General features: G+C 44.9%; 1 long non-coding RNA gene across 1 annotated transcript; it reads left to right on the forward strand.

The window, feature by feature from the left end:
* The first annotated feature begins 699 nt into the window (after positions 1-699).
* Positions 700-24,284, forward strand: LOC135377120 (uncharacterized). Its single transcript, XR_010418045.1, has 7 exons — positions 700-786; positions 8,371-8,443; positions 8,513-8,563; positions 8,988-9,035; positions 13,615-13,665; positions 21,363-21,399; positions 24,242-24,284. It is a non-coding gene; the product is annotated as an uncharacterized LOC135377120 (long non-coding RNA).
* The last annotated feature ends 1,153 nt before the right edge of the window (positions 24,285-25,437 follow it).

Genomic DNA, 25,437 nt, shown 5'->3' on the forward strand with positions numbered 1-25,437 from the left:
TGCTCCCTCCCCTCCCCAGGAATGGTACATTTGGTATACTTTTGGGAGGGGCAACCGAGGGGAAATCCTCCCCCGACAAAAAGTCCCCCCCCCCCCGAAGTATTTTTCTGGGTCATGACCGAGCATCGATCTTCAGAGTCTTCACTCTAAAAACTCAACTTCACCGCATAGCACACTCAGCTCGAATACTTGCCACGAGGGTTATCGCTTTTGATTCGAAGAGAGAGAAGGGGGCGTATGCCTTTTTGTGGCAATTTGAAACGCACGATAATTGACACAAAAAGGCGTACGCTTCCCTCTCTCCCCGAATCATAAGCGAAAACCCTATCATTCGTGGCAAAGGTTGGTGCAGAGCGTGCTATGCGGTCAAGTTCTGTGTTCAGAGTGTTCAGCAACATGAGCGGGAAGTACAGGAATGTGTTTTCTAAAATGATCTACGGCTTGGAGTATATTTGGTATACCGGAGATAACGGTCTGTGTTCTATACGCGAGTTCTGAAAAATGTGTACCATTAGCCAATAAAACGCATTAGGTGTGGCATTCTGAAGCTGATGTCCACATTTTGTTTGGTATATCCATCCATCCGAGGCTTCTGCCGATGTTACATAAACCGGCGTAGTGTTCACAAGCGTATCAGTATACGGATATCGTGGGAGCTGTTTCTCTCTAACCAATCAGCTCAGCCTACGTAGACTTCCTCCAGGATGTATCGGGGGTTTATAAACGACAGCCTGGCCTAACAGAAACAACGGTCGTCTGCGAAACTTGTGCTGTCTTCTGCAAGTAGTAAGTCCCATTCTGCTCCTTGTCTACATGTCCAGTGTTAGTTGGCCATCGATTTGGCTATGGACGTGGCTATCTAAAAAATTAGCGCTCTCCCTGCTGGTGCTACGGGGAGTAATTTCGTTCAACTAAGAAAATGCCGGGATACTTTTTCAAATTGCGCGTAATGCCTTGCAGATATGGGTCAAATGTAGGAGCATAACTGCAATGGGTTATCATGTATCGTTGGATAGGATAACGCGCTCTGGGGTTTGACGTAAAGAAAACAATTTTTGACTGGCGATGAGTACCTTAAGTAGCACACCTAACTATCTCGCAAGTCGCAACCTGGTTGCCCGACGTAAGAGATAGCCGTACTGAGCCTGATGTCTTCTATGAATTTAAGATGACTTTACGCCTTCATTCACGAGAAACTTAATGACAATTCGCTGTTCGATGTGCGCGCTCACCGCGTTGTCGGCCATCTTGTCCAGCACGTGTCTTCTGTTTTGCACAAACTTTGGACCACCACGTGGTGGGGCCTGTCGCGTGTGAAAATGACGAAAAAGAAGTAGCGCGAGCCATTTGTACACTCAGGGAGACAGAAAGTAACGGTTTGACTTGAACACTCCTCGTACATTCGCGTGGCATGCGCGACAACTGAAACTTTTTTTTTTCCTTTGCGATGGCGCGTTTCGGATGGTTGGCTGTTGTTTGACTTGGATGCAGAGTTGAAACGTCCGGGAACGAGACGCCGCGCTCTCAGCCAATTACGCAGCAGGAGGAGAATCACGTGGAAAGCCGATGGTATTAAAAGGAGACGACAAATTCGAGCGTTAACCATGGAGCAAAAGTGTCACGCTTTACACCATAGAGAGAGAGAGAGAGAGAGAGAGAGAGATACATGATGACGATGATATGGGGATGACTTCCGCTCATTTCTTTCTTTCTTTCTTTATTTACCCTCAGGTCAGAGAATTACAGAGGGGAGTGGCAAAATGAAGGAACATACAACGAATTTACATACAAAGTAATTGGTCCAGCAGCTTGCGGAAGCTGTTAGGGTCCCGGACGATGACGGTGGAGGTGGGAAGATGGTTCCAGTCGTTCGCTGTTCTGGGAACAAATGAATTGGCGAAGTGATTTGTGCGACTAAATGAACAAGTAGTTTCTCTGAGTGGTCGAGGTAGTTGGAAATATGATGGGGTGGTGAGAGCAGGAGGGCAGAATGTTGTGGTAGTAAAACTTGTGAAGCAATGTGAGGCGAGCTATTTTGCGACGAACAGAAAGAAGGGGAAGGGAGGCTTGTTTCTTGAGTAGCGTTACGCTAGAGTGTCGGGAGTAGTCGGAAAATATAAAGCTCGATTTTGTAAGCCTTCTAATTTGTTAATGAGAGAATCCTGGTGCGGGTCCCAAATAGATGATGCGTATTCCAATTTTGGGCGGACTAATGTAACATAAAGCTGCCGTTTTAAGTCGCAGGGTGCCTTTGAATAATTGCGTATAATGAAGCCAAGTGTTTGGCTGGCTTTGGAGAGCACAGAATTAATGTGGATGTCCCATCTAAGATCACTCGAAATGTGAACACCTAAATATTTGTAACTAAGTACGCTATCCAGCTTAATGTTGCCAAGGAGGTAGGAATTAACCAAGTGTTTAGTGTGACTAATTGCCACGCATTTGTTAACGTTCAAGGACATGAGCCAAGTTTCACACCAAGAAGATAAGCTGTCAAGATCATTTTGTAATGCAGATACGTCGCTGGAGGAGTTAATAATACGGTATATTACGCAATCGTCGGCAAAGAGTCTTATATGTGATGATATAGAGGAAGGTAAATCGTTAATGTATATTAGGAATAGGAGAGGCCCGAGGACGGAACCCTGGGGAACTCCTGAAGTGACAAGCGTAGAAGGAGAAAATGAATTGTTGGCGTACACAAACTGAATTCTGTTATGAAGGAAGTCCCCGATCCAAGCTACAATTTTAGGATCGATTTTCAGGGCTGACAACTTCAGAAGAAGGAGATGATGAGGAACAGTGTCAAAAGCTTTGCGAAAATCTATGAATATGGCATCAGTAAGTGACTTAGAATGCATGGCGGAGAATAGATCGCTCGTAAAACATGCCAGCTGAGTTTCACATGATAGCCCTTGCCGGAAACCATGTTGTAAGTTAGAGAAGAAGGAGTTAGCTTCGAGGAAACGGATAAGGTTGGAATAAATGATATGCTCGAGAAGTTTGCAGGGGATGGAAGTTAACGAAATCGGTCTGTAATTACCCGGATCTTGCTTGCTACCAGACTTGTAGACAGGAACCACTTTCGCCGTCCTCCAGTCGTCCGGAATCCTACAGCACTCAATAGATTGCGAAAATATTTGGTACAATAAAATGCCAATGGTCTCCTTGGTACTCTTGAGAAACTTTGACGTGATGTTGTCGGGTCCACAGCTGGAAGATAGCCTTAGATTGTCAATGAGTGAAAATACACCAACAGGGTCAATCATAACAGGGTCCATAGGAAAAGCTGTAGTGAATGAATCATTTATGGATGGTAATAGAGCCTGAGGATCTCTTACAGTGTACGACTTGGAGAACTCGTTGTTAAGAACACACGCGCACAAATCAGGGGATATAGCAGTATCATTGACCGTGAGGTTTACAGTATGTCTATTATGAGGCCGAACGGAATTCCAAAACAGCTTAGGGTTAGTACGAAGAAGTAATGGCAATGTTGTTTCAAAGTACCTAGTTTTTGTAGACCGTACAGACTGTTTAAACTCATTCGCGCTGTGGTGATATCTAGCCCACAGATCGGAATCGTTACTGCTACGTGCCCTGCGGAACAGCCGCTTTTTCTTGTTTCTAAGCCTCTTGAGTTCATTGTTAAACCACGGGGACCGACTACACGCTGGAACAGTAATCCGAGGTATATGAAGGTCAACAAGACGATTGATTTCACGCTTGAGATTCTCGTTTAATGACCGCGATGAAAAACAAGAAAGGAAGTCTTCGGAAAAAGCAGAAAGGGCATGGTTGATGGCATCGAAATTCGCTCTCGAGTAACAAGTGATGGTCTTGGTAGTAACACGTTCACGAATGTAAGGTATGTCAATAGAGGAAACTACGATAGCGTGATCACTAATGCCAGCTAACAACTGTATAGAATGGACAGTATTCAGGTGAGTTGTGAACAAAAGGTCCAAGATACTCGAACGATTAGAGCCAATTCTAGTGGGCTGCAAAATTAATTGGGACAAGTTAAAAATAGATGCAACTCGAATAAAGTCGTCACAAGTCTTATTGCGGGAGACGGGTAGCGGATCCCAAACAATATCAGGGAAATTCAAGTCGCCGACGATGTATACTATTGATGAAGGGAATCTGATAGCTATTTCGTTGAGTGCATCATGAAACGATGAAACGAAAGATGGCGATGAATCAGGCGGGCGGTAACACACACCTACTACAAAATTATTATTCTTACAACGAAAGGAAATCCACACCATTTCAAGATCAACAACTGAAAGGTTAATGACAACAGGTTTCAAACATGGCCTGACTGCCAACAGTACACCACCACCTATACGTTGTGCCCTATCACATCGAAAGTGATGAGTTGGCGAATATTTCGTCATTATTTATATGGGGTGTCAACCAAGTCTCTGTGAGGGCCACAATATCAGCGTCACAATCATCAATGTGGGACAGAAGGCAGTCACGCTTATCATTGGAGCAGATGCTGCGAGTATTTGTATAAAAGAGCGTCAGGGGCAGACCCAGTACATCAGGAATTTGTATTTAGATAATCAGTATGTCTACTAGTAAGAATATCGCTACTCAGAACCGTTGCCGTGACAAGCTCCTTACGAGAGTTAGCTACAAAATCCCAGCAGTACACCTTGTCACGCAGATACAGTTTGTCGTAGGCAAGTCGAGCTTTAATACCAGAACTCCTATCATCTGAGCAGCTATTCCACAACAGTGTCCGCGCTTCCTGAATTTTCTTTGAAAAATCCTCACTCACAGAAATGCTTGTACCCTTCAATTTGCTACAGTTACGCAGTATTTGAGACTTTTCTTTAAAATCATACACCCTAAAGATAACAGACCTACAACAGCATAATGCAGTTTTCGCCAAACGCTTGCACAACCAATATGAAATCAATCTGCAGTTCATGATCGACCACCGCAATTTATTCGTGGGCATATTGTTGCCGTCCTACACATTATTAGACAGGCAAAAGCAGTGGACAGAATTAGCCGCAATATTGAACTGTGTTAAGAGCGTTCACTGGGCCTGCTGAGACAGGTGATTTTTTTAGGCAAATCTCCGCGTATGGTTCGTGTCTGATAGTGAAGCGCGGCCTCTGCGGTGAAGCATGTTCCCATTTTGCTCACAGTGTATAAGTTACGGCGCTCAGTGCCGGCAATTTGTTAAGTATGACGCAGAAGAAAAATGAAGAGCTCCCACAAAGCAATGTGCATGCCTGGTTGTACTGGGTCAGTGGCGACTGACCAGCTCATTTGCTAGTTACAAGCCATGTTGAACGGGACTTTTAGACATGGATGGAGTGGATAAAGTTAAAAGCAGAACCCTCAGAGAACGGGAGGGAGTCCGTATCCGAAGGAACCTATGAGCGATGATTAGTCATGCTGGCATGCAGGGCACAGAAGAGCTTGGTCTAAGCCGGCCACCCTGGAGCACTGCACGGGCTTTCGGGTACGTCCGGCCCGCTTTCTCTTTGCGGGCCGGCCATGCACATCGCCGGGCCTAGATTCAGCTCGAACCTGTCTAACCCCACTTTTTGCGAGCCACGGTCAACTTTTACAGTCCACTTCACTGGGTCGGACTGCGTAGGCTACAGATTGGTCGGGGCCGGAAACCTAGAAATTAATCGGGATTGGTACGGAGTCGTCGGGCATCGAACATTCGTAAACCAACGACGCTTCTCAGATTCGCACATGTGACGGATGTGAAGGTCGTAAGAAATACGCATGTTTCTGACAATCTTCAATGTGCGACTGATAAAAGCCATAGATAGAGGCAGGCTGATGAACGAAATGGACTTAAGATGATGTTGAGATTTGGGGAGATATGTTTGGCCAAAATACACTCTTAAAAATGAACTTCACCGCATAGCACGCTCCTAGCCAACCATAATCTCGAATGATATCGTTATCTGCCCTGATTTGTTGAAAACGGGAGGCGCCCGCCTTTTTTGTGACACTTATGCTGTTTATAATTGTCACAAAAAAGGCGTACGCCTCCCGTTTTCAACAGATCAGGGCAGATAACGATATATTTTGAGATGATGGTTGGTTAGGAGCGTGCTATGCGGTGAAGTTCATTTTTAAGAGTGTACGCCAAAATCGACGTTGGTCGCAGCTATGAGGAGGTGTTGAAAGAGGTCCTGGGCCGACTTCTAAGATATCTGAAAGAGTCTGAGGAAAATCCCAGACAGCAAAGCCGGGGTTCGAAGCCGAGTACTTCCCTGTCTGCAGTTTATGACACAGTTATGAGGACTTGCCCATTCATTTGGAGGGGTGGTGGCTGCTGAAACACATGAGGGTTGCTGGTGGTGCCATAGTGAAAGAGTAGCAGTCAAACAAGAGAAACCCAGTCCGTGTCCGTCAGGAATCGTAGTAGAGCTCTAATGGCAAAACGCTGGGATGCTGGGTTGTTTCGGTGCCCAGGAATTTTCAGATTTAATGGACCTGAGCTTGGGTTTACATGGAGGGACAAAAGACAAACATCAAGCGGCTCAAGTCATCAAATGGCTCTTACTCAAAAGACCACATAAATTGTTATGCGAGTACAGACCGTGGGAAAAAGTGACGCAGAAACCAAGGGCAGCTTCAAAGGCGCCTCACTGACGCAATACCCTGACGACTAAAAAATGACTAAAGCTTCCCTCATCTGACGTTTCCTTTTTGCTTGTTGCAGTCTACCAATAACCCAAGTTTCATTCCACACAAGTTCACAATTGTACAAGTTTTTCTATACTGACCTAGTCTTTAGAACTGATCCAGGCGAATAAATAAATGAATACCTTCTCTCTAGCATTTGCTCCATAAGTCAGCGAAGAAACCTAAAAAAAAGCATGTTCTCTCAGTGTTGCTGAAATAACGTCTTGTTGTCCCACCGAAATACCCCGGCTGGATAATTCGTGAACAGATGGCGCCATCGAATAAATTTCTTTTTGGTAGAGATCCTTGGGGCATCGGCCATGAACTGAGTAGTGTGCGGCTCATTTGCATACACGAACTAATTAAATAAACATGCTAACTTTTAGCTTTTACTTCGCACGCTTACGGAACCTCCGTTTTACGCATCGGGACCTTCAGCGAAAAATATTCCAAGAAAAAAAAAAAGGCGTCGACACTTAGTGATTTTTCCGAGTAATTAATTGGTTTCGGTTCACATATTTCTTGCGCGGAGCAGTGCGCCAATGCGCTCTTTGGATCAGCTATCCGGCTGTCAATTTCGTGTTCATTCGCCTGGTTCACCCAGGGGGGCGACGAAAGATTATATAGGAACAGCAGCAAGAGACGCTTTGGTATTCGTTCTCAAAGCAACTGATAAACAGCGCTGGCGGTTCTGTCGTTCCGTAGGCGAGATAGCGTGCTCTTATCATGGATGATGATGAATGCGCCACGAGCGCTGTGAATGTGGAGTAGTGGGGTACACGCTTAAAAATTAGCTACACCACATTGCGTGCTCCTTAACCATCATCCCCAATGACAACGTTCTCGCTCGATTTGTTGAAAACGGGAGGAGGAGCCTTTTTACGCTTATGTTTGGCATAATTGATACAAAAAAAAAGCGTACGCCTCCCATTTTCCTCACATCAAGGGAAAGACCGTTGTCATTCGGGATGATGGTTGGCTAGGAGCCTGCTATGTGGTGTAGCTAATTTTTAAGAGTGTACCCCACTACTCCACATTCACAGCGCTCGTGGCGCATTCATCATCATCCATGATAAGAGCACGCTATCTCGCCTACGGAACGACAGAACCGCCAGCGCTGTTTATCAGTTGCTTTGAGAACGAATACAAAAGCGTCTCTTGCGGCTGTTTCTAATCTTCCGTCGCCCCCGTGCGTGAACGAGGCGGATGAACACGAAATTGACAGCCGGATAGCTGATCCAAAGAGCGCATTGGTGCACTGCTCCGCGCAAGAAATATGTAAACCGAAACCAATTAATTACTCGGAAAAATCACTAAGTGTCGATGCGTTTTTTTCTTTCCTTGGAATATTTTTCGCTGAAGGTCCCGATGCGTTAAATAGAGGTTCCGTAAGCGTACGAAGTAAAAGCTAAAAGTTAGCATGTTTATTTAATTAGTGAGTGTCTGCAAATGAGCCGCACACTACTCAGTTCATGGCCGATGTCCCAAGGATCTCTACTAAAAAGAAATTTCTTCGATGGCGCCATGCACCTGTTCACGAATTATCCAGCCGGGGGATTTCGGTGGGACACCCGGTACGTAGTTGTAATTGTGTCTTGTCGTAACAAGACAGAAAGGTGGGTGAACAACCTACTTCCCACTGGCCAGGCGTGTTCTAAAATTCTGGTAATATATAGCATGTCCATCTTTCCAATACAGCGCTGTAGCTGACACAGTGAAGAGCATCAACCAATCATGAAGGTCCTTCTCCTGTTACTCGTCGTCATTGGATGTGAGTATCCATGTCAACGTTACCGAAACATTTCCAAATGTTTACGATGCTGTAATAATTCTATTGCAGTGGCAGCAGCTGATGCCTGGCCTCGGTGGGGACTTAGAAGTGCTGATCCCGGTAAGAATATCATTTTACACATCCATCGTCGATGAATATTAGTAATATGATGGATAGCTTATAATGAAAGAACATCAATGGACTGAGTCCACCTTTATAGGGTTTAGGACCCTCATTGGGTAACAATAATAATAATCGATGAAATATCCAAGTGGTTTTAGACCTACAACATAAGAGGGTAGTCAGTCAGCACAGATTGTTCCATAAGAAGATATACAGCAGACTTATATCTATTAAAAAAAAAAGAAAACAGTCATACTGCACCGTCTCGCGTTTTCTCGATGTGGATCTATAGACTGTCCTAGGCACTACTAGACCATGTTGTTCCTGCTCACGTCCCGTGTATTTACGTCGAGCGTAGTAACCACGTCCACGTTTCCGAAACATGTCCAAATGTTTACGATCTGTAATAATTCCATTGCAGTGGCAGCACCTGTCTTTGCTTGGTTGGGACATGGAAGTGATGATCCTTGTAAGAATATCATTTTACACACCCATCGTCGATGAATATTAGAAATATGATGGATAGATTATAATGAAAGAACCTCAATCGACTGAGTCCACCTTTATAGGGTCTAGGACCGTCATTCGGTAACTATAATAATAATCGATGAAATATCCAAGTGGTTTTAGACCTACACTCTTAAAAATGAACTTCACCGCATAGCACGGTCTTAGCCAACCATAATCTCGAATGATATCGTTATCTGCCCTGATTTGATGGAAACGGGAGGCGTACGCCTTTTTTGTGACACTTATGCTGTTCATAATTGTCACAGAAAAGGCGTACGCCTCTCGTTTTCAACAAATCAGGTCAGATAACGATATCATTCGAGATGGTGGTTAGCTAGGAGCGTGCAATGAGGTGAAGTTCATTTTTAAGAGTGTACAACATGAGAGGGATGTCAGTCAGCACAGATTGTTCCATAAGAAGTTATCCAGCAGACTTATCTATTTTTAAAAAATGGGAAACAGTCAAACCGCACCGTCTCGCGTTTCCTCGATGTGGATCAAGACTGTCCTATAAGATGTACTGGACCATGTTGTTCCTACTCACGTCTCGTATATTTACATCGTGCGTAATTGATCACCTTGGACTGGGCGTTTTTTTTTTGTTTTTTTTTTGTTGCGTCCGTAGAATCCTGGTAAGAACGTCATTTTACTCTCCCAAAACTCATCGATTGTTATTGAATAATAGTAATATGCTGGACAACTTTTAATGCAAGTACCTCAGTCTGTTGACTCCACCCTTCGCTTACACCAATCACATCTTTGCCGCATCTGACGTTGTACCCATCTTGTCATAGCCCACGCAATGCGATAGATTAAGATCCACTAAAACGCTCAACGCATCAGCACAGACATGTGTCTCCTGCTATAAAGACGATTATCCCATTCGTGTCACATCAGATTAGTGTCCGTAGCGAACGCTGATATGCTGGGTAACCACAAGGGTCAGCACACCGTCATCATGTCCGGCTGCAGGCACGCCCTCTATGTCTGTGATGATGAATCTGAGAGAAGAGATTCTTCGACCTTTAGATTAAAAACCTCGGACATCGAAAGAAGGGTGGTACGTGCTCGTTACACTCATGTTGAGAACACACAACGAGTCTTAGGTCTTAGGTTACATGCAGGTATGTGGCGTTGACTAAGCGGTGGTTGTGCTGTGTTCGCTGACTGAAGTTGGCATGGAGGAAAGACGACAAGGAGGCGTGCTCTTCTTCAGAAAAGAGAAGTGACGTGAGGATGGGACATGAGCTGTAGCTTCTTTAGAGGCACGCGGGGGTCACGTTACCTGAATAGCCCAATAGGGTCGCTTTGCACACGACACTTTGGGGGGCACTTTGACGCGCTAGACCGCACCTCTCCAAGTATTCCGAAACTATGCGTTGAGGTCTCCCGTAGAGATGTGTGTAATCGAAAGTGAAAAACGAGCGGTGATGTCACTGGAGTGGCCACCAATCTCGGCTTCACTTCTCAGAGCAATAGGACTCCTCCTCTCTTTTCTTCCTCCATGGAAGTCGGTCTCACGTTAGTGGTCAGCGTCTCTATGTGCATGAAGATGAGGATGACGATGGTAAATGATGATCTGGATGAAGAGACGATGAAATAAATCTAGATCAACAGACGATTGCCTCTTCTTCGAGTCTAAGATACGTCTTTTCCTCTTTTAGTTGTCACGACATACAATATGTTGTACGAATGAGATTTCCTCCATGACAGCAGACATTAAAATGACGTTCCCCATGTTCATGAACTCTCTTGAAGGAAACGGAATCGTTTTCGTGTATACCTATTGGTCATACCACAAACTATGTCCGTTAGCCAGTCAGATACTACAGCCCAAATTCAGCCAGGGAAATATTGCAGAACTTGCAATGTTTGCAAAACACGAAGAGTACCTTTTGGTAATTTAGGACATAAGAAAAAAAAAAAAAAACTCGAAATGAATAATGTAATCAGCACAAAGTAACCACAGCATAACTTTGGCTACCTTTATGATAACACTTTTCCGCCATTAGTGAGCAGTGGCAGTGCAAGACGCATCGTGAACACAGGAGCTTGCTTGGAAGCCCCTCTAGCAACGTGGACGGAGCGTGACGCTCCACCTTGAGGGTGACGTTGAGGATGGGGTGTATGCAATCTGGGCGACTACCTTTGACGAGAACAGGTCTCCTCTACACTCTTAAAAATGAACTTCACTGCACAGCACGCTCCTAGCCAACCATCATCTCAAATGATATCGTTATCTGCCCTGATTTGTTGAAAACGGGAGGCGTACGCCTTTTCTGTGACAATTATGAACAGCATAAGTGTCACAAAAAAGGCGTACGCCTCCCGTTTTCAACAAATCAGGGCAGATAACGATATCATTCGAGATGACGGTTGGCTAAGAACGTGCTATGCGGTGAAGTCATTTTTAAGAGTGTAGTCAAAGATAGGAAAACAATACTATCATGGAGAGTGGTTGGTCCGCTTGCGGAAGACACCTTTCCCTTGCCCAATAATAAGATGGATGTGCTTCGTCGCTTCGGGTTCGTTACAACCTAGCAAGGGAAACCAATAAGAAACCAAAAGAGAATCCAATATAAACGAACGAGTGTTTGCGAACGCCGCCGCCTGCGCTTTTAACACACTCTAAAAAAAGAACTTCACCACATAGCAAGCTGTGCGTCAACCATTGCCACGGATGATAGGGTTATCGCTTCTGATTTGAAGAGAGAGGTAGTCGTACGCCTTTTTGTGACAACTTTCATGTATCCAAATTGCCACAAAAAGGCGTACGCCCACCTCTCTCTTTGAATCAGACGCGATAACCCTACACTGTTAAAGCAGAGCTTCACCGCATCAGCACGCTCATAGCCAACCATCATTCTGAATTATATCATTCTGTGCATTGGTTTGTCGAACATAGGAGGAGGCGCCTATCTGGGGCAGATTATCTTGTCCCAGATAGGCGCCTCCCCCCGTTTTGAACAAATCATGATACAGAATGATATCATTCGGTGTGATGGTTGGCTAGGAGCGTGCTATGTGGTGAAGTTCTGTTTTAACAGTGTAGTCAAAGATAGGAAAACAATACTATCATGGAGAATGGTTGGTCCGCTTGCGGAAGACATCTTTCCCTTGCCCAATAATAAGATGGACGTGCTTCGTCGCTTCGGGTTCGTTATAGCAATGGGTTTACGAACGAATGCGGTATTCCAAGCAGCACAATGCACTGAAAGTGGAGTGTAATAGGTGTGGATGGCATGTGTCTTCTCAACGCTCTAAGATGAAAGTCACTGAAAAGGTTAGCCAGCTATACGACTCGAACCCATACATCTTCTGGATTACCGCGGTTCAAGCTCTACCGATTGAGCTAAGCTAACAGTGATGTGGGTTCGAGTCTTGCAGCTGTTTAGCCTTTTCAGTGACTTTCATCTTTCATCGTTAATTTCTTAGGCAATTTGAGGCATTGTATGTATTTCTGCTTTCTACGTTATTTGAGCCCTATAACATCCAGTTCTCTCATTATGAACGTTCTTTAGTTTCACCATTCTGTTCAAGGCCTTCCCGTCCACTCCTATCGCACTCGACCTTCAGGACATTCACCGACGACGCCTGCGCTTGTAACCGGGTTGGGGACTTTACGAGATTCAGAGACGAGATTCGCCTCGTTAGACATAAGAAATTTGAAGAAAAAGCTACTGCTGTGAAAACATATACTCGCGAAAAGCATCAGAAGCTGTCTTACAGAAGCCCTTACTGTCATGCACGGAGTAAGAACTCCGGAGCACGGAGCATACACGGAGCATGTACTCCGTGCTCTCAGGCAACACACCTTGAGGAACAGACATCTGTATTACTCGTGCGAACGTCTGGTGACGTGAACATCTTGAAATCGGAATTTCCTCGAAGTATTTGCGACGCAACTTTTGCTCGCGCACTATGTTCCTGCGTACAACTATCTTCCTGCAAAAACAGCTGTCCCTCTAATATGACGATCTACAGCCCTCTGTGTTTTCCTGTACAGTTTGAGGAGGACGCGAACCGCGATCCACAGAAAAACAGAAAGAAAAACCGCTGGACATCCCCCAAGAAAACTAATAAAAGGGCCGAGATGTCGTCATGTGGAATAGAGTGATCTATGAGTTATACCGGCATACCTTGGACAAAAAGAAATATAACATTGGCTGCTGCAGAGGGTCAAGATATCCTTTGTCGTGGGGGAGAGTAACTCACTCACCGCCATAAAGGCGATTAACGAGACCTCAGGATATGACTTTTCTTGCTGACCTCTCCTGGACGCTAAAGAGAGGAATACATTTTTTTTCCTTTTTTCCATCTTTTTCCATCAGCAGACTTATACCTATTTAAAAAAAAAAAGGAAAACAGTCATACCGCACCGTCTCGCGTTTTCTCGATGTGGATCGAGACTGTCCTAGGCTGTACTAGACCATGTTGTTCTTACCCATGCCCCGTGTATTTACATCGCGCTTAGCATCCATGTCAACGTTTCCGAAACATTTCCAAAAGTTTACGATGCTGTAATAATTCTGTTGCAGTGGCAGCAGCTTATGACGTGCCTGCGAGGGCTCGTAGAAGTGCTGATCCCGGTAAGAACATCATTTTACACATCCATCGTCGATGAATACTACTAATATGCTGGACAGCTTTTAATGAAACAACATCAGTCGGCTGACTCCACCTTTATAGGGTCTAGGACCCTCATTGGGTAATACAGGGTGTCTACCAACCTGGAAAACCTCGAAAACAGGGGATTGTCAGGGAATTTTGATGTTACTGGCAAAGTCAGGGGATTGTCAGGGAATTTGGCTAAAAAGAAGCTCAAGTCAGGGAAAACAGCGGATTAGTGCCGGGATGATGCCGGTGGTTGAGCGGCAATGCCGCAGCAACGTTATCCCGACTAGCTTTTCGCCAGCACGACAAGCTCTGAGGCAGAAAGGCAGGAAAGCCTCAATAAATGGTCTGTTTTTGTGATGGATCTGTATCAAAACGTAGGAGCAGGCACACCAAGTTTCCTTTTGTTTTTCTCAGGGAATTTGCTTGAAATAGTCAGGGAAAACCTGGAAAAGTCATGGAATTTGAAGGCTGCAGTTTGGTATACACCCTGTAATAATAATAATAATAATAATCATCATCATCATCATCATCGATGAAATATCCAAGTGGTTTTAGATTTACAACATAAGAGGGTAGTCAGTCAGCACAGATTGCTCCATAAGAAGTTATCCAGCAGACTTATCTATTTAAAATAATGGAAAACAGTCATACCGCACCGTCTCGCGTTTTCTCGATGTGGATCGAGACTGTCCTATGATGTACTAGACCATGTTGTTCCTACTCACGTCTCGTATATTTACATCGTGCGTAATTGATCACCTTGGACTAGGCGTTCCTTTTCGTTGCGCCCGTAGAATCCTGGTAAGAACGTCATTTTACTCTCCCAAAACGCATCGATTGTTGTTGAATAATAGTAATATGCTGGACAACTTTTAATGCAAGTACCTCAGTCTGTTGACTCCACCCTTCGCTTACACCAATCACATCTTTGCTGCGTCGGACGTTGTACTCATCTTGTCACAGCCCACGCAATGCGTTAGATTAAGATCCACTAAAACGCTCAACGCATCAACACCGAATGTGTCTCCTGCTATAAAGACGATTATCACATTCGTGTCACCACATCAGATTAGTGTCCGTAGCGAACGCTGATATGCGGGGTAACCACAAGGGTCAGCACACCGTCATCGTGTCCGGCACGGCCTCTGTGTCTGTGATGATAGATCTGAGAAGAGATCCTTCGACCTTTAGATTAAAAACCTAGGACATTGAAAGAAGGGTGGTGCGTGCTCGTTACACTCATGTTGAGAACACACAACGAAGGGTCTTAGGTTACATGCAGCTGTGTGGCGTTGACTAAGCGGTGGTGGTGCTGTGTTCGCTGACTGAAGTTGCCATGGAGGAAAGAATAAGAAAATGCTCTTCTTCAGAAAAGAGAATTGTGGGGCAAGTGAGGTGAGGATGGGACATGAGCAGTAGCTTCTTTAGGGGCACGAGGGGGTCACGTTACCTGAATAGGGTCGCTTTGCATACGACACTTTGGGGGGCACTTTGACGCGCTAGACCGCACCTTTCCAAGTATTCCGAAACTATGCGTTGGGGTCTCTCATAGAGATGTGTGTAATCGAAAGCGGAAAACGAGCGGTGATGTCACTGTCCCCAATCTCGGCTTCACTTCTCAGAGCAATAGGACTCCTCCTCTCTTTCCTTCCTCCATGGAAGTCGGTCTCACGATAGTGGTCAGTGTCTCTATGTGCATGAAGATGAGGATGACGATGGTAAATGATAATCTGGATGAAGAGACGACGAAATAAATCTGGATCAAGGGACGATGCCTTTTCTTCGAGTCTAAGATACGTCTCTTCCTCTTTGAGTTGTCACGACATCCAATATGTTGTACGAATGAGACTTGCTTCAGGACAGCAGATGTCAAAATGACGTTCCCCATGTTCCTGAACACTCTTGAAGGAAACGGAATCGTTTTCGTGTATACCTATTGGTCATACCACAAACTATGTCCGTTAGCCAATCAGATACTACAGCCCAAATTCAGCCAGGTAAATATTGCAGAACTTGCAATGTTTGCAAAACACGAAGAGTACCTTTTGGTAATGTAGGACATAAGAAAAAAAAAAAAAAAACTCGAAATGAATAATGTAATCAGCACAAAGTAACCACAGCATAACTTTGGCTACCTTTATGATAACACTTTTCCGCCATTAGTGAGCAGTGGCAGTGCAAGACGCATCGTGAACACAGGAGCTTGCTTGGAAGCCCCTCTAGCAACGTGGACGGAGCGTGACGCTCCACCTTGAGGGTGACGTTGAGGATGGGGTGTATGCAATCTGGGCGACTACCTTTGACGAGAACAGGTCTCCTCTACACTCTTAAAAATGAACTTCACTGCACAGCACGCTCCTAGCCAACCATCATCTCAAATGATATCGTTATCTGCCCTGATTTGTTGAAAACGGGAGGCGTACGCCTTTTCTGTGACAATTATGAACAGCATAAGTGTCACAAAAAAAGGCGTACGCCTCCCGTTTTCAACAAATCAGGGCAGATAACGATATCATTCGAGATGACGGTTGGCTAAGAACGTGCTATGCGGTGAAGTTCATTTTTAAGAGTGTAGTCAAAGATAGGAAAACAATACTATCATGGAGAGTGGTTGGTCCGCTTGCGGAAGACACCTTTCCCTTGCCCAATAATAAGATGGATGTGCTTCGTCGCTTCGGGTTCGTTACAACCTAGCAAGGGAAACCAATAAGAAACCAACAGAGAATCCAATATAAACGAACGAGTGTTTGCGAACGCCGCCGCCTGCGCTTTTAACACACTCTAAAAACAGAACTTCACCGCATAGCAAGCTGTGCGTCAACCATTGCCACGGATGATAGGGTTATCGCTTCTGATTTGAAGAGAGAGGTAGTCGTACGCCTTTTTGTGACAACTTTCATGTATCCAAATTGCCACAAAAAGGCGTACGCCCACCTCTCTCTTTGAATCAGACGCGATAACCCTACACTGGTAAAGCAGAGCTTCACCGCATCAGCACGCTCATAGCCAACCATCATTCCGAATGATATCATTCTGTGCATTGATTTGTCGAAAATGGGAGGAAGCGCCTATCTGGGGCAGATTATCTTGTCCCAGATAGGCGCCTCCCCCTGTTTTGAACAAATCATGACACAGAATGATATCATTCGGTGTGATGGTTGGCTAGGAGCGTGATATGCGGTGAAGTTCTGTTTTAACAGTGTAGTCAAAGATAGGAAAACAATACTATCATGGAGAATGGTTGGTCCGCTTGCGGAAGACACCTTTCCCTTGCCCAATAATAAGATGGACGTGCTTAGTCGCTTCGGGTTCGTTATAGCAAGGGGTTTACGAACGAATGCGGTATTCCAAGCAGCACAATGCACTGAAAGTCAAGTGTAATAGGTGTGGATGGTATGTGTCTTCTCAACGCTCTAAGATGAAAGTCACTGAAAAGGTCAGCCAGCTATAGGGCTCGAACTCACATCTTCTGGATTACCGCGGTTCAAGCTCTACCGATTGAGCTAAGCGAACAGTGATGTGGGTTCCAGTCTTGCAGCTGTTTAGCCTTTTCAGTGACTTTCATCTTTCATCGTTAATTTCTTAGGCAATTTGAGGCTTTGTATGTATTTGTACTTTCTACGTTGTTTCAGCCCAAGAACATTCAGTTCTCTTATTATGAACCTTCTTTAGTTTCACCAGTCTGTACCTTCCCGTCCTCCCCTATTGCACTCGACCTTCAGGACATTCACCGACGACGCCTGCGCTTGTAACAGGGTTGGGGACTTTACGAGATTCAGAGACGAGATTCGCCTCGTTAGACATAAGAAATTTGAAGAAAAAGCTACTGCTGTGAAAACATATACTCGCGAAAAGCATCAGAAGCTGTCTTACAGAAGCCCTTACTGTCATGCACGGAGTAAGAACTCCGGAGCACGGAGCATCCACGGAGCATGTACTCCGTGCTCTCAGGCAACACACCTTGCGGAACAGACATCTGTATTACTCGTGCGAACGTCTGGTGACGTGAACATCTTGAAATCGGAATTTCCTCGATGTATTTGCGACGCAACTTTTGCTCGCGCACTATGTTCCTGCGTACAACTATCTTCCTGCAAAAACAGCTGTCCCTCTAATAAGACGATCTATCACTCTTAAAAATGAACTTCACCGCATAGCACACTCCTAGCCAACCATCATCTCGAATGATATCAATATCTACCCTGATTTGTTGAAAACGGAAGGCGTACGCCTTTTTTGTGACACTTACGCTGCTCATAATTGTCACAGAAAAGGCGTACGCCTCCCGTTTTCAACAAATCAGGTCAGATAACGATATCATTTGAGATTATGGTTGGCTAGGAGCGTGCTGTGCGGTGAAGTTCATTTTTAAGAGTGTACATGCCCTCCGTGTTTCCCTGTACAGTTTGAGGAGGACGCGAACCGCGATCCACAGAAAAATACAAAGAAAAACCGCCCCCAAGAAAACTCAAAAAAGGGCCGAGATGTCGTCATGTAGAATAGAGTGATCTATGAGTTATACCGGCATACCTTCACTCTTAAAAATGAACTTCACCACATAGCACGCCCCAAGCCAACCATCATCCCGATTGACATCGTTCTCTCACATGATTTGTGGAAAACGGGAGGCGTACGCCTTTTTGTGACAATTAACATTTCTGCATAAGTGTCACAAAAAGGCGTACGCCTCCCGTTTTCAACAAATCGAGGAAGGGAACGATATCACTCGGGATTATGGTTGGCTAGGAGCGTGCTATGTGGTGAAGTTCATTTTTAAGAGTGTTGGACAAAAAGAAATATAACATTGGCTGCTGCAGAGGGTCAAGATATCCTTTGTCGTGGGGGAGAGTAACTCACTCACCGCCATAAAGGCGATTAACGAGTCCTCAGGATATGACTTTTCTTGCTTACCTCTCCTGGACGCTAAAGAGAGGAATACATTTTTTTCCTTTCTTCCATCGTTTTTCTCTTAATCCGAAGATACTGGAAGCCTAGCTGTAACTTAGTTCTTTAGATTATTTTTTGAGTGGCCGTGAGTAGTATATACTCTTCCCAACACAAAGTGCAATACAAACTGATGACTATATTCCATGCACAAAATTCAAAGTTCAAGGCACGGGAAGCATCTCCTGACTACGTATTGCAATAGAATTCACTTATTCTGTTCTCGAATTAACCGCGAAAAATGCAAATTACGTTCCCACATTTGGTGCCTTCCAATTGTGCAATACTTAGAATTTTTCGTTTTCTGCTTGTCTTTGTCCTTTTTTTTTTCATTTGCCCCATTGTGTATGCACTGTTTTCCGCCGTTGCGAGCAAAATGTTGTGTATGACCTAAGCCGTTGTCCACGAGCGACTTTCAACACATTGTGGCCCTATTTTGGGGCACATTATAACTAGAGCTGAGCGCGGGTGTGGACATACCCGCGGGTACCCGTAGTTACCCGCACATCGTCACAATTTGCGGATAGAAAATCGCCATAGCTGCGGGTAGCGGGCAAAATGCAGGAGTACCCGCAATGCGACCGCCGGTAATACGGGTATACCCGCATTACCCGCACTCCATCGCCAACTAAGTGATCCCTCTCTGTCGCGCGCGACCTCAGCAGTGCCCTACGTCGTTGGCTGTATAAAACCATGTGCCAGACTACAGCAGGCAAGTGCTGGTGGGCGAGTTCGGTTATTAATGCAGACATATATGGCTCTGCGCAGTGCGCGGAACCACCAAGGGTATCTGTTACGTACGCTACCGCCTTTACGTACGACGTACTAAAACTCTCTAATGAAGCAAGTAAGCTGTAGATAACGAACGACACATGAATAATGATATGAGAAATAAGAAGACGACAAGATTGTGAGCGCGAACTCTCAGAGCAGATAAGTGATCACGAAGCAGACGACAGCGTCGTCCCTGACACTACTCTGTTAAACAATGGTATGGGCACTCATTTGCAGGGTGTCTTTTTTTAGGCGATACAGATTTGTCATAAAAAAACTATAAGGGCTCTAGACGTGCTGTTTTCACATTTGTCATCTCTGGGTCGGCGGACGTACTTGGCCATATGTTGCTCAACTGTGAAATCACTAATTACCTAAATATAGTTAATTGACTTTTTAATTATCCTTATTAACTTTTAATTATTTTTTAATTAATTAATTTTAATTAACTTTTTAATTATTAATTAACTATTTTTAGGTAATTTGTGACATGACAGTTGAGAAACATATGGCCAAGAACGTCTGCCGGCCCAGAGTTGACAGATATGAAAACAGCATATGTAGAGCCCTTATAATTTTGTGATGAAAAATCTGTATCGCCTAACAAAAAACACCCTGTATAAACACCAGTGAGATATATAAGAATTGTGCACGCGGTAGGGCGCTTGTCATGCCAGGAGCTTTGTCCCTAGTCATCAGGAGGAATCTGTTAAGATAAAAGAACGGAAGTGAGTCGACGAGCTTAACCTGTAGGTCACGAACCTCGGCTGCGCACTGTGGACAAAACCCCAGGGTTCTTGTTGACAGGTGGACGGAAATTTGTGGATTAGGTACGATTTCACGCTGCTGTCTGCTGTTCTGGGAAGGGAAAGCTAATACCAAAATGACTTTAAAGGAATGGTGTTCATTCAAGTGTACAAAGATGGGGAGATTTGCTTTCTTCATTATGTCGCATTTATGGGTTTTAAAACGAATTCTAAACGTAGCTACAGTTTGGCAAATGTATTGTGCTTCGCAGAGATTACACTCCAATAAATATACCCTCTCAAGCCTCGCAAGGGACGCAGATGCAGACCATAGGCACTGACCATAGCACAAATTTTGAGTTAAAGTTAATGACGATTTCGACTGCAACTCAAGCAAAGAGATTTTTTTTTGTTAGGATGTAATCTCTGTTGTTGTTGTTATTGTAATCTCGGATTGTTACTGGCCATTAAAGATAAACATGCAGCTCAGCCGCCCTGACAGTTGAATCAGATAATGGAAGCAGACCGGTTCCGAAATGAGAATTTCTACGTTTTTTAAATGTTTTAGAGCGGGTGTGCCTTTTTTAGTAACGAATACGAATGTGCCCTTGCACTATATTCAATGTAATCTCTGTAAAGCACAATGCACTGACCAAACTGAAACTACTTTCCAGGATTGGTTTTAATAACAATAAATCGGACATAACAAAACAAACCAATTCTTCTGAACCTGGCCATTCTTTTAATACTCCAGCCGATTCATCTTGCAATCGATTTTCCCTTCCTACCACAGCAGACAACAGCGTAAATCATACCTAATCCACAAATTTCAGTTCACGATCAACGAATACCCAGCCATTTTGTCGACAATGCGCAGCCCAGGTTCATGACCTAGGTTAAACTCGCTGACACACTTGGGTTTTTTTCTCCCGTTTTCTTTTACCCTTACAGATTCCACCTATTGACCAAGGACGATACTCCAAGAAATTATTCCCTCGCATATCTCTCCCGAGAAACGCTGACCTCCTATGTCATTGTAATATTAACGTCCCCGCAGTTGACTTTTTACTAGTTGGGTTGTGAGGAAATATTGCAAGTGCATTCTTTTGCAGCGCCTCGAAATGTAGGCGTATTTGGGGAATTATTAGTGCATCACGTGTGTGGTGGAACAAATTCCGAGTCACTTTTTTCACTCGCGGGAGCAGGTCGCTGCTTTCTATGCTGAGAGAAGAGGCCACAAAGGTGAGCATATTCGTTTTTCTCCTCACTAGACGCAACAAGGACTCCCCGTTGTGGAAGCACAGGTCATATTCTGCTCGAGAAGAGGTACCCACCTACAACAACCGCAACCTAGAGTCGTGCTCAACTTGAGAAGGGAAAGAAATCGAGCCAGTCAGCTCTCAAAATATTCTTGTGCTGGAAATAGGATGGCTGGACACAGAGAGGTCACGCTCACTCTTCAGCCCATTATGCTCGCTCAGCGTCCGTATTGGCTGTTAAGACAGGCCACACGACACTATACGCCACATGGTGGTGCTGGAGTATTTCTCCTGGCTCGTTATTTCGACTCCTTATCTCCAAGGCGTATGTAGTTGACGCGGACTAGATTTCCTTTTAGCAGTGAGGTGACATTTTTAACGTCGTTCGAAATTCTGCCTCTTCTGTCAAGCCGCACACCAGGAGTTAACATGCAAAATATTTTCTCTCTGCGGTGCGTTATAGGTTGGCAATCAAATTTACAAAAAAAGAAAGAAAGAAGAAAAAAACAGAAGCCGTAGACGGCCGACACGTTTCTCGCGTGTAGTATTGGAGGTTCCACGCCTTAGCCCCGTTTGCATGAATACGACACAAGCGTATCGAATCGACTTCAAACAGGCGAGAAGATGATGCGACACCGTTTACATGGATGCGCATCGAGCCCAGACCGGAGGTGGCGCCACGCCATGTCATATTGGAAAGTTAGAGGTGCACTTCCTCAACCAGGGTGTTGGAGCGAATCGAAAACCGGAAGCGAAAACCGAAAAAAAAAAACGCTATTTTGGTGCGAACCGGAACGGAATCGAAACCGTATACGTTTTTTTCGCTCAGGAGGGAAACCGAAAAATTTATTTAACGGTTTTCGGTCCAAGCAAAAACTTCGCCGGTTTGGACTACGAGTAGGCGAATGAAACAGTCGTCGTGTGTTCTCAAGTAATGTCATGGACACATCACGAGGGTTACGGTTACGGTGCAATGTATGTCGGTAGAGTATGACCCTTAGGCTCCCTTTGTAACATTTTATCGTTCGCGCACATAGACTTAGATGTACATGTGACCGGTTGTGACTCTCTATCAATGTGCGACCCAAGGGGGCTGCGAAACGGCTTCTCTATCGGTAATCCCTTGTTTGAGAGCAGCGAAGTTGAATACATGTACGTATCCGCGAGGCAAGCGCGTGCGAAGTGGCGCCTCTTTTGTGGGCAGGACACGAAGAAAAGGAAATGGAGCCGTCGAGCGCGTTTGTGAGTGAAGGTGTTCCTCGATTTGCGCCGTACTCGTGCGGTAGTGCTTGCTGGCGAGGAAGCAGAAACAGGCATTCGGATGGGACGCGATCGCACCAATCGAGCAAGAAAGTACTTTACGTATGACATCACAACAAAGACCGTCTGTATCACGCGCTTCAAGAAAGGAGAATGCCTATTTGAACAGACAGTCACCTGTAGGAGCCAGGAGCTACCAATTTCACAGCTGCCTATTAATATTAAATACCATGTATGCATATAAACGGGTTTACATTTTGCAGCATTGTTTTTTTTTCTGGAAAAGAATATGTCCACCAGCGGAACCGGTTAAAACCGGTATCAACCGTTATTTTTTTGCTCCGGAGCAGGACCGGTACCGGAGCGTTTATGATAGAACCGGAACGAAAAACGTTTCGGATCGGCACCCTGTCCTCAACTACTGCTGTTTCCGGTGTCCCGCTACCTTCGCCCCAAACATTAAAACGTCGAAAACGTAGCATCTACGCCCCATTTTCAAGCGTATTTCAGAATGAAATCTGCCCTACGGCTGCAAGCCCTGCTGCTTCTGTCAGTACAGACTGGCCTACATATCCAAAAAGGAGCGTGGCTGGGAACTCCCTAATATCACAGCTTTGTCATCCTGTCTAGGAGTAGAAGACGACACAGCTAGCCCGCAGCTGAACGCCACTTCCCATAATCCTCCCTTCCTCCTTCGATGCGCATCGTCTGTTTGGATGCACAATCTGAACACGCATTCAGTGTCTTGATCCACCTCTGTTTAGCGAATTGAATACGACACGCTCTCCTAGCGAATTGAACCGTTTACATGGGTGGATTTGATTCGACAACTGGATACGATGCGCTTGTGTCGTATTCATGTAAACGCGACTCTTGTTTCTTTCTTTTTGCTTCGCAGCTCACGTAACCTTTATACATTGAGCTGTGCCGCTGTACGTTACTGGTCACGTGAGGGGAGTAGCATATGTCACAACGTGCTCTCGTTCTGCGAAGCGCTCTGTTCACGAGGAGAACGATTTCTCAAAGGTGTGCGGTACAGAGTCCTACCGCTCGCTCCGTAGGTCACATGCGTTCATTGTTCTTTTGCGAGGACCCATTTTATTCCTTGGAAAACACCCTGCATCGAAAAAGAAACAAAGGCGTCACCTCAGTGCTTCCTTAAGTTGAACACAACTATATAGTTACCATAGTTGAGCTGCTTCTACTCCTGCTACTTCTTTTGTCATTCCGCCCTGCTGATACCGTGAAGCAACTATCATAATGCACAGTGTACTGTCAAGAGAGAGAGAATGTGTGTATGCGTCCACTCTGGGATAAAGTGCTGGAAAACACAGAAAAGGCTTCCAGTTTTAATTCGGCAAAGAATGCAGTCGATGCCAAAGCATCCGGTCGTCAGGGGCATCGGTGTAACAGAAATTGTATTTCTTTGTGTGGTTTTGTATCTTTTAATATTGCGTGCTAGATATGCTATGACAAGTGTTTTTATATTGCGTCCATGATTATTGTATTACAACCGTGTACTGCACGACCTGTCCAAATTAAAGTCTGTAAACTCTATCTTGCAGGGTGACGAGCGACAATAAAACCACCTGGTAACCAAGCTCGAAATGACGGTTTGCTCTTTTTCTTCGTGTCAACCGACCACACAAATAAACGGCACATGGAGAGATTACTAAATTCAGTGTTGCTAATTTGAGTGCATAGGTACAGTCTGCGACAACTGCAGTGCGTGTACACTGTAAAGTAACAGAATGTCGATGAATGTGTTATTTAAACAACTGCTACTCGGGAACACAGGAGAGAAGTCAATGGCCTTCAATGCCGCCGCTTAAAATTTAGAGATTGGAAACCTTACTTAGCGCAGAGACAGTGCACCTGACCCACTGAAGGCAACGAAAAGGACGGGCAGCTTTATTTTGCAAAGGGACGCTGTTATTCTGGAGTAGTTGTCTATTTTAAGTGTTGGGAACACGAAGCGCCGTCACCCACTTGAGGTAAGTCGCGCTGCGAGGAAGGATGTGGCCAGAGGGCATCAGATCCAGAGAGAAATCCATAAAGAAATCAGGTAATGTTATGCAAGAAAATGTAGAACATATTGGTTGACTTTGAACGTGTCGAAGCAACAAGAAACGGTCGGGGACGGTCTGCGTCTCCAGCTAAGTCTCCCAACGTGGTTTATGTTACACGACGAGCTCGTTGCAATAACTATCATTAGAAAAGACCCAAGGACAGTATAGTGAAGTCTGTCTTCGGATCTTCCCAAATCCTGTGGGTGCCTGTGCGCAGAGAGCATGTACTATATTCCAACTAGGCAGACTTTATTCTGAAGGGTACTCTATACCTAAAAGTTCAAACTATTGCCAAACGTTTCTGGCGCTAAAAAGGAAGACCTCTGTTCAATCTACGTCTGAGCAGCCTGTTCTTAGCGTACCATACTCCCACGACTTAGCGCACAGTAGTAGTTATTGGCCATCAGTTTAGCCCATTTAAAATTTGAAAGTTATTGCATCATACAGTGAGTCAATACAAGCGGTCAGTTGACAGACAAGACAGAGTGGACACGAAGGTTTAATTTATTTAAATCAAAGACGTCATTCGGAAGAAGGCAGCGACATCAGTCATATTCATCGCCAGCCAGCGTCTTGATGGTTGCGGAGTGTCACACCGTGTGGCGCCATATTTTCAAAGCATCACACTAGGGGGCAGCATCCTCGTCATCACGGTGGCTATCGTGGAAGGCAGATAAAAATGCTGGTGGCGG

This window comes from Ornithodoros turicata, chromosome 1 (genome assembly GCF_037126465.1).
Source record: "Ornithodoros turicata isolate Travis chromosome 1, ASM3712646v1, whole genome shotgun sequence".
NCBI classification, from domain to species: domain Eukaryota; kingdom Metazoa; phylum Arthropoda; class Arachnida; order Ixodida; family Argasidae; genus Ornithodoros; species Ornithodoros turicata.